The 17482-nt window shown below is 34.9% G+C and overlaps 1 long non-coding RNA gene across 1 annotated transcript in view; it reads left to right on the top strand.

Moving 5' to 3' along the window:
• The window catches only part of LOC145509584 (uncharacterized), a 41788-nt gene extending 33493 nt beyond the window's left edge, over window positions 1-8295 (top strand). Inside the window, exons 7-8 of the long non-coding RNA XR_014056213.1 lie at window positions 5294-5433; window positions 7522-8295. This is a non-coding gene — a long non-coding RNA (uncharacterized LOC145509584). The remainder of the gene's footprint in view (window positions 1-5293; window positions 5434-7521) is intronic.
• The last annotated feature ends 9187 nt before the right edge of the window (window positions 8296-17482 follow it).

Here is a 17482-nt window from a genome sequence, read left to right as displayed (position 1 = left end):
TACAGTCCATGGCTTTGCAAAAAGTTGAGCACAACTGAGCGACTGAGCACACATCTAGTTATATCTTAGATTTTTGTTTTGTAAGTGCTACTTAAGAGGGCAGAAAGGTGAGAATATAGAATTGTTTTTGTGGTGATCCCAAGAAGAGAATCATAGTTCTAAGGCTTTCTTATTTTAAGTGTCAATCACAGTTTTATATAATCACATGAATTAAGGAGTGGCCAGTTTGGGTTGGTATTTTGTATTGTCCACAACTGATTAGGCTTGTCTCTATGTTGTCATTAGATTACAATACAAAGATCAAGCATCCCACATAATACAGTTAATGAATGGGAGCGATTATCTGAGTTCACTCTTCAGTTGCCTAGTGTATTCATAGCGTGGTCTAGATATTTTAGCCAATGAGATCTTCACTTATTTTAGTTTTAATCTTTATTTAACTTCTTAATTGTGGCAGATAATATATCTAAATTACCTTCTTTAGATTATATCAGAAAAATATGATTAAATTGCACTTCTGAGCAAAGTATCATTTTTCACTTACTGGAGACCAGCATGAACACTCAAGCTAAATTATAAGGTTCCTTCCATTGTGCAAAAGTGAGCTTTAATTCTCTTTTGTATTTTTTTTTGGAACAGCGAGCACACACCACTTTCCTATATTTAATGTGTATTAATACTTGCATCAGATTTAGGTTTAGCTTCATGTTATACCTCTTCTAAATAATAATGAGCTAAAAAGTTAATTTTTCTCTAGTGTCTAAAATTCCTTGAGGTAGGCAGAACAGGGCTGGTCTGGCAGCTCCAAAACTATTTCAGATATTAAGTTCCTTTTAGATCATCCTTTTATTACTCCTAGGATGTGCCCATGGAATCCAGGGTAGCTAGTGGAACTCCAGTTTATATGTATGTTCTAGAAATCAGGATAAGGGATGAAGAGATAAAAGATGACTCCCACTCTTCAAGTATAAAATACTGGATTTTCATCTTACTGACTCAGTCCTATAGCTATGTCTGCAAAGGAAGCTGGGAAATGCAGTCTTTAACTGAACACGTGACAGCCCATCAATAATTGGAATTCTATTGTTAAAAAACAAGGTAGGAATAAATATTGAGAGACAACAGTTTTTTCACAGTACTTCCTAAGAATTAATTGAATTGAAAAGAAATGATTATGTAGAGATTTTTGTTATATGCTTTGAGAATCACCACTTGGCAAGGTGTCCAAAATCACCTAACATCTCATTATTTGGTGCTTCGTGTCATTTAAAGTGAAACTTGAATTTAGATCATCAGAAGAAGCTGTAACCTCTTCAAGTATAAATCTATCTTCAATTTCTGCAGTGATGACAACAGCTGCATCTTACCAATGAACCCCCATCTGATAGAAACATGTGTCTGATTTCTATTTTAGTCCTGGCATAGTAACTGTGAAAGACTTTGGTTGGCACTTAGTTATATTGCTAATATGTCACCTACTATTATTGCTACTGAACCAGTTTTTCTGTCACATCTCTTATCTTGTACCATATCTGTAATCCCCATAAGTAAGCTAGAATTATATCCTTTTACAAAAATTTGCATCTTAATTCTCTGCCTAAATATACACACACCCACTGACTTGTGCACTTCACATTTTCACTCAAATTCTAATACCATTATTTAAAAATTGTCAAACAATCAAGAAAGACTGGAAAGAAGGAAATCAACCAGAAAATTATACACTTGGCAGCACTGTGTAAAAAATGATAAAATTGTACGTATTTATTTCTTTAAAAGTGAGATGATTATTTTGTTTGCTTCCTTTTGATTTCTTAGAACACTAAATCTTAAAATTCTTACCCAACTCAAAATGTGTTAGCTAAAGCATTACTTGTATCCAGAAATCAAAACGTAGGGTGGTTGACCATTTCTTAACCAAATGTTTTTTACAGGTAGTTATATTTATTACAGAACTTCCCAAGACTATTTAATAATTATGATAATTTCAATTATTTTTGTTGTTTTTAAGTCATATTTCAGGTAGACAATTCCAATAGTCACATCTAACTTTCTTAGTTGATTCTTCCAGTTTTCATCCACCCCATTGGTCTGGGGTTGTATTCTGCTCCTATAGCATCCATTTTTTTTTTTTTTAATGTTAATTTTCAGTAAAGTATAAAATGCATACAGAAAAGTAAAGTATCCTAAACATCTATCATGGATTTGTGCAAAATGAGCACACCTCTGAAACCAGTCCCAAGATTAAGAATTAGAACTTTACTAGACCTCAGATACCACTTGTACCTTTTTGTAGTTACTGCCCTCCCTCATGACTTTTAGCACTAAAGATTGCATATATCCATTTTTGAACTTTTTATATACAAATGCAATTATGCAGAACATAGAGAAATATGTCTTTAGACTCAGATTTTTTTGTGTGTGTGTGTATGGGGTGCTTCATTCATTTTCACTGCTGATTAATTTTCAGCTGTCTTTGCTTTAGAGCAGTCTTCTTGGGGTGTCCTTTGGTATAACTTTCTTAGTAATTATTCTGCATGGTATTCATAACACTTCTCAAATTTATGGGCTGATGTCTTTTGTGTTTTGGAAAATTTGCAGCCAATGTCTCTTCAAATATTCTTTGTCTCCCATTCCCACCCCCATTCTCTGCACCCTCCCCCCCCTCAATTTCTTGTTCTCTCTCTCTCTCCTCTCCTTCTAGGAGCCCAGTTGTTTATATGCTAGAGTTTTTTCACTTTTCCCACATTCTTCTTATGCCTTTTCTTGTTTTTAATGTATTTTTCCTCCTCCCTGCCTTTATTCGTCATTTGGATATATTCTGCTAACCTGCACATTTTCTTTCTGTTGAACAGTTCTCTGCTATCTCTAACATTCTGTTGATACCATTTAATATGAATTTCAGATATTTCATTTTTCAGTCCTAGAATTTGTGGCCCCATTCTGTTGGCAGGTCTCATTCTCTTTCATTTTATGAAGCTGATAAAATCCTCAAACTACTTTTCAGAGAATTTATGCTTTAGCTTTTAATCTCCTACTCTGTAAAGCCCCAGAATTTGGTCAGTCATTTGAGGTAAAGCCCAGCCATATACTTTAGCCTCCCTTGTGAATCTCAATCAGAAGCTCTTTTGGTTTTTCTGTTTCCTGGAAGTAACACTCTACTAGTTCAAAACCCCAATTCTCAGTGTCTTGCTCAAGCCTAGAATGGGCAAAAGCCCCATAGTAAGTTCAGTTCAGTTCAGTCGCTCAGTCGTGTCCAACTCTTTGCAACCCCATGAATCGCAGCACGCCAGGCCTCCCTGTCCATCACCAACTCCCAGAGTTTACCCAAACCCATGTCCATCGAGTCGGTGATGCCATCCAACCATCTCATCCTCTGTCATCCCCTTCTCCTCCTGCCCCCAACCCTTCCCAGCACTAGGGTCTTTTCCAATGAGTCAACTCTTCACAGGAGGTGGCCAAAGTATTGGAGTTTCAGCTTCAACATCAGTCCTTCCATTGAACACCCAGCACTGATGTCCAAGTAGCTGCAAAAGTCAGCTCATCTTTCAAGGTTCTCTTCTCTCTGGAATTTTAGACCCTCCAGTTCTTGGTGGCTCAGCAGCTCTCCAGTGTCTTCAAACAAATGATTTATGTGTTTTATCACTTTCTCCCAATTGTTCTCCATGAGAACTTTGGACTGCCAGAATCAACTTAATTCCACCTGATAGGACCTATTTTTTTTAACTGACTTATTCACTTTATTTTAAATACTGTATTATATGGATAGCTTGGAAATTTATACTCTACCTTTGTTGTCTGTTATGGATAAGCTTTAACTATCAAAGATCTGAATGTATACTTACAGTATATAGAGAGTGGTGTATCACTTTATTAAATAAAACATATTAGAAAAATATTGTCACAAAATATGTAATCCTAATAAATACATTTAAAATTCTTAAATGTCATTAAACTATGTATTCTATAAAATATTTAAAATTAGCACTATAAAATATATACACATTCAGAAAAAATTTTCAAAGCCTTAGAAAAGTTTATCTGGCTTAGAATTGGGAGAGTGGAAGAGGATATATGCTGTGTGATTTTTTCTCCTCATTTCTAAGATTATTTTTTAATGTTTATCTGATTTGAATTATATACTTAATAAAGCAAATGTTTTTAGAAATTATGATAGATCTTATATTTTCTAATTTCTGTCTATAGCTCTATTTCTTTAAGAAAGCTCACAAATGCCTACTACTTCAACCACTAGTTAGTTATATAGTGATGATTTCCAGCCCAAACAACTCTGTTGGGCTTCAGACCTGTGCATAAAAAAGTCAACAGGTTATTGTGACTTAGATATCACATACGTACTTCAGAATCAGCTTGCTGGAACAACTTCTGCACTATGACTCTCACTACACCTGACATGTAGTATGTGCATACTATGTATCAGCTATCCGTGGCAGCTCAGTTGGGAAAGAATCTGCCTGCAGTGCAGGAGACCCAGGTTCGATCTCTGGGTCAGGAAGATCCCCTGGAGAAGGAAATGGCAACCCACTCCAGTATTCTTGCCTGGAAAGGCTACAGTCCATTGGGTAGCAAGAGTCAGATAAGACTTAGCGACTACACCACCACTACCGCTATGTATTAACTGATTAAATGTCACCTCCTATTTCTGCTCCAATTCAACACCCTCTTTTTGCCAGCTGGTGGAGAATTCTTCAGGTTAAGTTTTCTATACTCTCGTAATATCCTGTGTGTAACTCTATGACAGCACTTATTATGCTATGGTAGACATTTGTCTCTCTCTTCTCTCTTATTATGAATTCCTTGAAATTAGACTCTGCTATTGCAGGGACTGGGTTTAATAAATATTTGAAGAAATGAAACTAGTGGATTATTTAACTGAAATGTTAGGTTTAAAACTAAGATTTGCAAACCAAAAGCATTTTTGAGATATTTAATGAGAACTTTCAAAAGGACATGAAATATACGTATGTTTTCCATTCCTGCTAATTTTTAAACAAAAATTCTTCAACAGATATTCATGGATAAGTGTCAGATGTGGTCTTGAAAAGTGGTAATACAACAGTTAATAAAACAGAAAATGCCTGGTGCCTTCTGAAATTTATAGTCTAGTGATAAGAGGAAACAAATTAAAAATAAATGTAATAAGTTTGTAAATCATATAATAAATTATAAGTAGATAAGCGCTATAGATATAAAAAGATAATAGAGCAGGTTGAGGAGGATCAATAGTTTGGAGGAAAGAAGTTACATTTTCAGCATTGAATGTGTTTCCTAGGCCACATAACAAGATTTGAGCAAAGACTTGAAAGAAAAGTATTTGTTTAATGAATATCTGCAAGAAGAATGGTCTGGATAAAGAAAATAACTAGAGCAATGGCCCCAAGCGATTAAATGGAGACGGAGTGGGATGAGCAGGTAAGAGGGAGAAGAATGGAAAGTGGGATTGAGAGGAAGTGGGTTCCAGTTTATGTCGGGAATTTTAGGTTGTTGTAAGGATCTTGGCTTTTACTCTAACTTGAAATGGAGAGTCATTTCACTACTGAGTTTTAACAGCGATAGAACATGGTCATGACTACATTGTACTGCTCTGTTCTGCTGTAGTATTAATAAACTAAATAAACTATCAGGAAGAGGGGTATCCTGCTGGGAGACCTGCCATGGTGATGAGAGAAGATAGAGCTCTGATGAGGATGGTAGCAGAGAGTTGAGAAGTAACAGGTGCTAGATCCTAGATAGTTGAAGGTGGAGCCAATGAGATTTGCAGATAGATTAAACATGGTTTTTGGCCTAAATAACTGAAGGATACAGTTGTCATTGACTGGAGTCTAAAAGGCTGTAGGTAGAACAGATTTGAGAGAGAAGATCAGATTTGGACATATATTAGATTTGTCTATTAGAAATATACATGGTTTATGTCAGGTCATCAATTCAGGAGAGATATTTGAACTGGAAATATAAGTACATAGATGCTATTTAAAGCCATGGAGCAATGTGGTATCACCTAGGAATGAGGCATAGGTGGAAAAGAGGAGATCAAGGAATGAGTTCTGGGAATCATTCAAATTAAGAGGCCTAGGAGAAGAGGAAGAACCAGTAAAGGAGACAGAGAAGGAGGCACTAGTCCAGGAGGATGAATATCATAAGACTGTGACCTGGAACTCAGGTGAAGGAAATGTCTCAAGGAAGAGAGAGTAATCAGCTCTGGATTGCTGATAAACTAAGTAGGACAGGGACTTGGAATTGATCAGTGGGTCTACTACTGAAATTATGGAGTTGTGACCAAAGAGGAATTTGGCAGCAGTGGTGGTGGTCCAGATTAAAGCAACATTAATACAGAATGGGAGGAGAGAAATTAGATATAGAATAGAAAAGTCTGTTGAGGAGTTTTGCTGAAGAGAGCAAAAAGATGAAAAAAAAGTTTGTACTAAGATGTGGCAAATAATATTATCATGATCAGCATAGTAAGTTTGTACTAAGATGTGACAAATAATATTATCACGATCAGCATAGTATCTCCCATATGCTTATGGGAGTGGTCTAGCAGAGGGAGTGCTGTGTGAGCTCAGTCTCTTCTGTGGCGTCCAACTCTATGTGACTCAATCGACTGTAGCCCGCCAGGTTCCTCTGTCCGTGGAATTCTCCAGGTAAGAATACTGGAGTGGGTTGCCTTCCCTCCAACAAGGGATCATCCTAACTCAGGGATCAAACTCGGGTCTCCTGCATTGTAGGTGGATTCTGTACTGTCTGAGCCACCAGGGCAGTCTAGCACACAGTGAGTAGTTGATGTTATAGGAGAAAGTGAGGAGCAGAATTTCTGGTGCTATGCTCTCGAAGAGGAGTCAAAGATGGGAACTTGTATGAAATTCAGACTTTCACCGAGGAAAGAGCTTGGAAATTGCATGAATAACATCAGGCAGGAAGGAAGAGTATTCAAGTTTATGTACTGGGGAATGTGAATGGTGGATTCTTTGGAAGTTCTCTGATTGCTTCAATTTTTTATCAGTGAAGGAAAAAAAATGATCAGCTGAGTTAGGACAGGGAAGAGGATGTTGAGGTCTAAAGAGTGAGAAGATGTCAAATACTTGTCTAGGAGAATACAAGTGTGAATGGACTGGAGACATATTTAATGACATCATTAATGGTCCACTTGTAAGCTATGAACAGCAATATAAAGTGAGACTAGTCAGCATGATGGGGTATTTTTCTCTAGCTAGTTTCAACTCTACAGATGTGGGAGCAGAGGAAGAATAAATCTGGTTTTAACCAAAATCAGGAGAGAGGCACAGGAATTATAGGTACATGCAAGGAAATAATTGTGATGCTTGACCATAGAGTTTTGTTAAAAAAAAAAATCAAACAGAATTCTTATTTTTGTAAACTAATATTCTCTGGAAATGGAATGATGATAATAATGTATTCATTAATAATAATATACCAAATAAAAGTTTAATTTGAAATTTGAAGTTCAAATGTGTTTATGAAATTTCTTCATCTGTTCTTTAGAACTTCAACAATATATCACCATTGACATTTCAGCATTTGATTATTTAGTGTGAATTCACTGAATGGAAGAATTATTAACTACCAGGGTAAGTAAAGTAATGAAATTTAAAATGAGGTCTATGACTCCAGTGACTCCTCAAATGACTCCTCCAGTCATTTGAGGTATCTCTTCTGGATCAGATAATATTTAAGGAAATCAATGGAATAGGAAAGAATAACAAATAACAAACTGAAGAGCATTAAATTCACTTTAAAATTTCATTTTCAGGATGGTTATTAGAACTATATACGAATATATCTGTTATTTATCTTACCATTGAAATTATACTAAAAATCTAGAAAAAAGTGAAAACTGCATATTCAGTAAAGTATCATATCTCTCAAACAAGAAAAAATAGCTTTTCAATGATCCTTGTCCTGAAAGAGGTAACACGAATGTACATATTCCTTTTGCAAATGTATTTTTTGTTGTCCATGAGGGATGGCCCATTATTTGAAGCAAAAAATTTTATTTTCTTGACTTTATAAGATGGTACCTAAGTACTTCTTTCCCATATGATTGGTTCGAAATTATTTTCTCTTTAAAGTAGCATTCTTTGGGCATTAAACGAAGTCAATTCAAAATAATTCTGTTGAAAGTCTCTTAACCCAACATATATGAATATCTTCATATTGCTTGCAAAAATTTTGCACTTGTATTTGTGTATTTATACACAAACTTGGTAGAGGTCCCTAACTTATAAGCTCCCCAAAGGGATATTTGGCTGACAAAAATAGTAGTGATAACTGATCCATGATGTATGTTAAGGGGGGTACATTTATTCCTATGCTCTAAAGAGGAATAATTCTAGTGCATACTTAAACCCATTGCACAGAGTAAAAATTTGTATGTAGTAATTCTGTTTTGTAATCTGAGTTACAAAAGGGACAAGTGAATATACCCAAATCACCTGAAAAGCGACAATGTCAAACACAAAAGCCACGTGTAAAAAATTCTCTCTCCAATGGACTAACCAAGAGCATGCATTTTTTCAACTGTGAGCAACTGGCTACTGATAACCTTGTTCATTAACAAATCAGGCAGCTGTTCAGATCCGCAGAAAAGCCCCCACGTTGTCCCTGAATACTCTAGTACGAAATCAGTGTAAACCAATTAAGTTACAGAATGGGAAAAGCATCAGATTTATAACTGATGATTCACTTAACCTCATCCCACTCTTCTTTTAGCTCTCAGTAATCATCAATCTCCAGAAAATGATAAGCTTTTACATCAAACATGAATAAATATTCCAGAGCGAATTCTGCTATTTAAAGAGAAACACACATTTTAGGAACTTTTTTTTTTTTTCTGAGTGGCTACCTAAACTTTGCTTTTTAAACTTCAAAAATACTTTTAAACAGTAACTGGAAATAATCTATGCCCCAGAAGATTTTATTACTTATGTTAGGAAATGCTGTTGGCACATAAAATGTTGTCTGATTATCAACAGAAAAAATGGTAAAGATATCAGTATTTTCAAACTATAATGTTATAAATGAACCAAACTATCAAAATGTATTCAGTGCATGTAATATTTGTAAAAAGAAATCTAAACTAGGATTTAAGGAGATGTGGCAAATTTAACACATAAAATTATACATATTATTTATATTTTTGATATAAATTAAATAAAGTTTATGACTTATCCCAACTTTTAAACCTGTAGTTTAGAAATATTTCAGTTCAAAACTCATTATGCAAGAGTTTAAATGATTTTATCCATATTTTTATAGTCTCTTACTTATTTGATAGTATCAAAATTATAGCTAATATTAATCTTAAAATCATAGAAATTTTAGAACTTCAAAGAACTCCCAAGGTCCTTGGGTCCAACTCCTTTATTTTACTTCCTCAATAAAGACTCATTAGGAAAATAATCCTATTTTTCACATTCGTTGCTAAAGGGAACACAGATTTCTATGCTCTGTCACCCTGCCCAGCTCTCTCTCAATGAAAGGAATGACCTTGAATTGAACTGTAGAAAGTAAAAGGAAGAAAAGTTTACTGAAAAAGTTTAGTAAGGATACAGAAGATTAATGCATATATTTGTGTTGGACACCCTTCCCTGTGCTGCATATTCAAAGTGATGGGATCATGTTATTTATTATATTTTTCAGATCATTTGCAATGTTAATTTATATGAGTTTGATATCGCTTTTGTCTCTTAGTTGTGTGTTATTCTGAGAAACCCCTGGGGAAGCAAAGGATTTATATGCTTTGTGTACACGTTCTGCAGACTAAGCGCTCTGGCATAATTATTTTTGGCACTCGCTAACTGATTAAAACATCCAATTTAACTCATGATCAGTAAGATTAAACCTTTTTAATATACCTCAAAAGTAAATTATCATTTACCACTCAAACATCCCTTTTTGCACATGTCCCCAATAAAGCCATTCTTTTTTTTTTTCCATTAATGTACCTTTTAACGAGGATTCCCTTTTATTTCTTCCTTTGGGCAAAACTGCCTTATCCTTTATAGAGAGGTAGGAACAAAGATGAGATAGAAGCCGACTAGATAAGTACATGGGTTTCTAATGTCATAAGAATTGCCAAGTCCTTATTTTTGTTGTATTCCATATAGAATTTGCTGCTGAAGAAAACACACCCCTGATTTGAGTTTATTTGATGTGTAGACAAACAGGAACAGTTAGAAGAAAATAGCACTCAAAAAAATAGTGTTCAAAAAAAATTATTTACATGACTCAGAAAAAAAAACTGTCATCTTTTATTTAATATTAAATTAGTTACTTTTAAAAACTTAAGTGTTATATTTCAGTCTTGCAGTGAAACCCACTTAGTGGAATTCTCAAAACACATTTCAATATTAGAATGATTTGAAAGGGAAAAAACGTTCCCAAGGATTGAAAAAGCATGCTATAATTCTAAATTAGAATAATTGCAATTTGCAGGTTCTCTAACCTGCTGAGGACCCTTGCAGTGGTTCATCAGTATAATGAGAGCAGAGGAAGATAAAATGTAATAGATAACATGCATTGGCTAAACCAGGGCTTCATGGAGCTTTGAAGGAGTCACAGGTGTAAGTACCTCACACACTGAGGAAGGTGGAGGGACATCAGATTAGTGGAATCCTCCTGTGTGGATGCTAGAGTGTAACTGTACAAATGTCGTGGTTACTGCCTTTTATGCATAGGATTAACATAAAATGAAACAAGAATTATGGAGTAGGGCTTTAGACAGAAAATAGGTCAAGTCGATGCAGTAAATATCCTGTCAGAATTTTGATCCAGATTTACAAATACTTCACCAGATTGCTAATAAGCCTGTAGCCCTGCATGTAAATATTTGAACAGTATGAAAAATGCTTCAGAGTTAAACAACACTATTATGCCCCAGATAGGTTGAACTACTGAAATGTTGTCATAAACTAGGCAGAAGGGACACTTTTCTGGAGTACATGATAGACAGACCCAAAACACTGCCAAAACTAGTTCCCTAAATTGTCAGGAAGTCAAAATCTCAAAATGGACTAAATCTAGCAGTTGGTTGTGCGAATTCTAAGAGCTAGGAGAAGCAAGCTGGCAAAAACTTTGTGTAGATTTCCATTCTTGGATCTACAAGTGTTGGAGTCTTCTGGAAATACCAAGGGAAAAAATGGCCACTCTTAATATCTGTAAAACTACAATATCCATAGAGTGGGCTTCACTTCAAGATATATTCTAGACATGGGAATATCTTAAGGAGACACTAACATACGTGATTTTTAAAAATTAGGTGTGTTTGTGCCAGCCCTCCAGACCTTAGGGCTTGCACAAAAACTTAAGCTCAGTGGGCTAACGTTTTCTCCATTTCCTCATTCCACATGAAATTAGAGAATAATTTATTGTTGAGGTATAAGATGTGACTCCCTCGGTTAGTGTATTAGTTTCAACAGTTATTAAAACTTGTGTAAGACATTTCTATTGTACTTAAACATAATTTATGGTCTTCATTTTATTCCCCTTAACTCTTTGGCCAAATATAAGACTAAAGACTTCAAGTGAAACATTTTTTTAAAAGTGAAAACAATAATAAGAAACATTCTCTTTTCTCTTTTCTGGTTCTACCTTCTATTCTACCAAATAATGTATTTACTCAATGCTAATAGATGAAATAATGAGCATCTTTTCCTAATAAGCAAGTTCAATTATTGTGTCTACCATCTGTAAAAAGGCAGTATTATATCACTTTCCTACAGTGTGATTTATTTTTAACTAAGAATGAAAACTTAACTTTCAACATGGGAGGGGTAAGTTTGTTGTGCTGAAATTTTTGTAAATGGGCAACTTTTGGCACAGGTGCCAAAGAAAGAACAAGAATAAATGTTTCAAGCTTTGGTTGTTAGGGTCTAATTATAAGCATTGTGGTGTAGAATTCATGGATTATTCATGTGTAATTACAGATAGCTATTGTGCTCCTTTAAATCATCCCTATGGCCCATTATGGTCCATAACAACTGAAATAGCAATTGTCATAGTAAGGTTTGGATTCTGTCACAGAGTGTGGACTCTAATCAATAATGATGAATGGTAAAATTTTACATCAAGCAGTCCAAAGTCTGGTTGGCCCCCTCCATAAATCTGGACAAACACCAAGCAGAGCAGCTGCAGGGTCTGGAGATTTAAAAGCCAACACTCGCCTTACCCCCTACATACATTTACCTCTGCAAAAGTTAAAAAAAAAAAAAAATAGGGAGGAAAGAAAAAAGGAAATGCTCAATATATCAATTCTAATAATTCACATGCTGTTTGAAGAATTTCCCTGTATTTAAAATAGGAATTAACCCTAGGTTGTTTTCAAGGTCAATTTCAGGTGAAAAAGGGGTCATCTAGAGGTCACTCCGGCTCCCATGCAGGTCAATAAATGCCTCTTCACTTCCACAGCAGACAAGCCGCTCACACCCAATCAATCCACCAAGGCTGCTGCTGCACCCAGCGTAATGAACAGTGAATAAATGTAGCCTATCATCACAAAACATGCTTTTTAAGTACCTTTCCTTTTCATGTAAAACCTCTCGCTGTCAAATTCTACATTCACTCATCCAGCAGTGAGTAGCAAAAGTGAGAAATCAGACTCTCATTGGGGTTGGTAAAAGGTCACAGCTGACAGACAAGGAGGTTAAACTGCCGAGTTAAAATACTGTTCATTACCCACTGCAGCTTTTTGCTAACTACACTTCTTTGTGTTAGAGTCAAGCAGTACATCAATATGCCCCTCCTCCTAATTTATTAGCAATTGTTGAATTGTATGGGGTGGGTGCTAAAAGGGAAATTGATGTCCTATGGGTGGTATGTATGTATGTATAAATTCTTTGGCTTTTGCAAACTTCAAATTCCTTACCTATTTTCATATTCAATACCCTATCCAGCATTGTGTCTACTTGAGATGTACCCTAATTATTAGGGAAACATGAATCTAAGATCGGAAGAGACTGAGGAATCTGAATTCCAAAGGCCCAGGGTCAGTTGTTTGGAGACTTTCTGAATTAAGATTATTTTCTTAAAAGAATTGCATAGAAGACATTTTTACTTTTCTCAATTGAAATTTTGCTATTGAAACCTTTAATTTACACTAAAAGATGCAAAAAAAAAAATGCATGTTATATATACACACTGTTTTAAAATTCAGTTTATTAAAAATCATAAGATAGCCTTATGCTGAAAAGGTTAGCACCTATCAAGCACATTATCAGTTCAGAATATAATCTATTTTTTTTTTCAGGGAAGTGTGTAATACGTGCATTTTTTCATTAACTCTCAGGTAGTCAAAGGAACCTTTAATAGCAGTGAGTAATCATAGGAGTGTAAGTGGAAATAGTACTTTTTCTGAATTCAGTTGACTAAATGAAATGGTTTGGTGTGAAATTTGAATGGATTAGAACAATTTTCCAAAAATGAAATTTCATTCTTTGATTAATTAGTACGTAGGTGGATTTCCCTTTACTGAAACACAGAGGCTTTGTATTTAAAGATCCCAGTATGAAAACAAGACTTAGAGTATTCCAACACAAAATCACAAATCATGAATAAAATAAAGGTTTATTTACATGCTCTCTACAACAATAATTTGACTCAACAAAATTACCATTATCTATTTACATCTTTAAAAAATGCATTCTGAAATATATTCTGGAAAATTATATCTTTTTTCCCCCTCCTGTATGCCTTCTCTCTCAGTGGGACTGAAAATAAAATGTTATGACTTAAATCACAAGAGGCTAACATCATTTTTAGCAACAAGGGCTGCATAATTTCAAGACTATGAGTGAGTGGCTGACTTTAACTAAAATGTTTCAGTTCTCTGCGTATATAGGTACATAAATAATTCAGAATTAATCCCTGCAGAGGGGACAATGGGAATCGTAAATTATCCATGTGCTGTCCTCAACATTAGAGGCAATGAACCTATAGTAACAAACTATGAGTGTTACTCATTACATACATTTCACAGACACCTTAACCTTTTGAATATTAATTTCCCTCTACAGCTTGTAGCTAGGTGGTATCATTTTTTTCATTTTCCTTCCCATTTCTCTTGCCTTCATTTCCTTCTCTCCTTTTCTTTTTTGCAACATCTGTCAAATCATATTTAAGCCACAGCTACTGAGTGGATGCATTGGAATGCATTGATTTGTTACAGAGAGGTTGTTTTTTGTTTTTTTAACTGCATGATTTTCTGTAAAAATCCCTTAATATTACATGTAGCCTCTTTGAAGAATGTAAGGTGAGGTGTCACAGTCAGGCTGTCCTTATGAAGATAAATGGGGTTGCAAATCTGTGCCAGTCTGACTCCGCTGGGGTTGACAGTGTCCCTTGAATTTCACAAAAATATATACAGTAATTTTTTAAACTAGGAAGATATTGTAGAATTTTCATCTGAAGATGAAAATAAAGTTTTTAAAAAGAAGTACAAATAGTTCCTAGTTATAAAATTATTAGGTCTTTAACTGTTAAATTAGGGAGCTTATTTTTTTAAAAACCTTAATGGGCTATAAAAATGGATAATCTCGTTTTTGTCTCTAAATTACTCTCTCGGTTTAAAATACTGTGATAAGCTTTGTAACTCTTATTTTGAATGATATACAGAGTGTAAAATGAGTTCTTTCTAGTTTAATTCATTATGCCCCATTCCTATTAGATAAGATACATTGAAATGTCGATCATGAAAAAGATTTTTGCATAAATTTATGCAATAGATACAAACTTGCATATGAGGATGTACATAAATATAAAATACATTCTTATGTGTATATACATTTTATATATATGAAGTTATATCAGTGTAATTATAAATCTTAGCAATAAACTGAACAACACATATTATGAAGTGGTCCCACAGACATGGTTGGATTGAAATTCAGCAAAATTGTTTGAGCACAAGGTTTCTCCAGCATTTCATCATGTTCTTCCCAAGCACAGATGCATGTCTTGGTCCCTCGTCTTCCAGGTCTTACCTTTCTATACCTTCCATTAGTGCCCAGGTTAAGATTATGAATCTACCAACACCAAGATCGTGTTTTATTTCCTTCATTATCCATATCTGAAGGTCTTTTAGCTCTGACATATATGGTGTGTTTATTTATATACTTATTATCCAGGTTGGAAGTTCTTTGAGGGCAGGGAGTTTTGTTAATTTTGTTCACTGCTGTATCTTGAATGCCTTAGATATAGTAGGAACTCAATAAATATGTTGAAGAAATGAAACACCTTTGAAGAACTATTTGAGAATCACTGTAGTCCCAGCATGGCTATTGACATTAATAGAACTAATTATGACACTAAATCTCAGACAACACTGTCTTTTTTCTTTTTTCTGTGGCACCCCTCCTCCCTACCCAGTATACTAAATTTTGGCATACATTGCTTTCAGACTCTTTCAGCACCTGCTTCATTAAAGTGAAAAATATTCAGTAAAAGTCTGATATCATTCATTTACAATTATATTGTGCTTGTCAGTTCGTCCCATAAAATGTATTTGCATTTAAACCTTATCTTATATGATACAACTAATGGATTAATTTTTCGATTGAAGAAATTTCCGGTATAGACAATTGTTAGGTGAAATACTTCTTTTCCTCTATTTTGGCTTTGTCAATTCTCATTTTATTGATCTTCAATTCATGCTATTTAAACTTCTATTCTCACGAATTCTGTCTATGGTTCATTTAAACAAGCAGGAAATTGCCTTACCATGAATTGAGGTGGGGCTACAGGGCACACATATACACACCCAACCTTTCTCACAGAGGGAAAAGCCAATTCTTAGCATTTTGAATTTGGTAACAAATCATATTTTCTTATTTAAAAGCAGACATTGAAACCAAACATCCAAAGTGTTCTTTGAAATTACTGAGGACTGGGTTTAGCTTTTACTTAGGTAATGGTATTTGTAGTTGTGAAGAAAATCAAAGAAGAAACTTCATCTTAAATTGGGCTATCTGCCCCCAATTTTACTCCAGGAGAGAATTTTGTGGAACTGAGTTATATTTTATTCCATCATTTTGGCATCAATAATATTGATGTAAAATTAAGGTATTACAATTCATAAAGGTAACACATGGATGCTTTTATAATCCATTTTTTTTTAACAAGCCATAACTGAAGCTACATCATCTGATCAAACTGTTATTCTCCATATTTACATAGGATTTTGAAAGCCAAGACCCAGTAAGTAAATGGTAGCCTTTCTAAACCAAGTCGTGAATGTATCTTTTGGGACATATCCTTTTTCTGTAGCCGAATCTTTGTCTATCCAGTTAGCAGAAGTGATCATCATTTAGTGAAGAATGACAGTGTTGTCAGAAATGAATCTCAGTACTTAATCACAGTTGTGTAAGATACATAACATCATAATCTTCTATGAATGAACTTAGGATCCACTGCAGTTCTTCATTTGGAAGATAATGTTAACCATTCAGTGTTCCCTACCGATACCTGTTGGTTGAAATCTGTATTTCTGAGGCTTATGCAGTCGCCAAACTTGGGGGTGGGGGTAAGCATCTTGATCATGACCATTGCTATCACCTAAACTATCTTCACAGGGGGATCTATCTACCTAAAGAGTTTGGATTTTGGACCAAGCACAGCCTACCTGTATCCCTCCCTTGTGAACCTACATGGCTTCTCTTACACAGTTGTTTTAATAGCCTCTTTGATACACAAAACATTGCAATTTTTGCCTCTCTCTAGGACCACAGGAAACTTCAAGTTGTTCCTCTGACTTACTGGGGCATAAATCAAGTTAGGATCATATAAGTACACACCCCACCGAGCCACATTTACTCACTGTCTCTTGCACCATCCCTGCTGGTTGAGAGGGTAACACTAGGGTGATACAGCTTTTCTGATCGTTATAGTACATGTGAGCAGTAAGCACCGATCTTCTTTGTCCTTTGATTTTCCCAAATCTATTTGAATATGGTTCTCCACTGGCCTTCCTCTTCTCTTATTACTCCCTTAAGAAGCAGGAGACTGGATCCTGATTGTAAAACAGACTTTTAGGATTGAATTACTTAAGATATTCATGAAAATCCCCCATGGTTCCATTCAAGTTTGTAGAAAAGACTCTTGTAGAATCGGCATGTTTACACATCTAATCAGCCATGAAGCTGAGTTATCACTATAACAATGTGTTAACCCACAATGAAATATGTAATGTGTGAAACAGTTACTTTACTTTGGAGCAGAAGAGAATAGAGCCCATTTTCTTTACTTTTTCATCTCTGTGGCACCACTTTCATCTTTAGATGCTTAGTACCTTCAAGATCTCATTAATATGGTTAAATTGTCTTCACAATATATTTGAACCGAGTGAACCTATTCATTCAGACAAGTCTTGAAGGTGGACCTAAAGGGGTGAAAAATTACCATGTGGTCGAAGTATTAAACTTTTAATTCACATTTAAATCAACTACAATTCTGT

The sequence above is a fragment of the Giraffa tippelskirchi genome, chromosome 6 (genome assembly GCF_054371585.1).
Source record: "Giraffa tippelskirchi isolate mGirTip1 chromosome 6, T2T-mGirTip1v1.2.pri, whole genome shotgun sequence".
NCBI lineage: Eukaryota > Metazoa > Chordata > Mammalia > Artiodactyla > Giraffidae > Giraffa > Giraffa tippelskirchi.
This window is presented reverse-complemented; position numbering and strand designations above follow the sequence as displayed.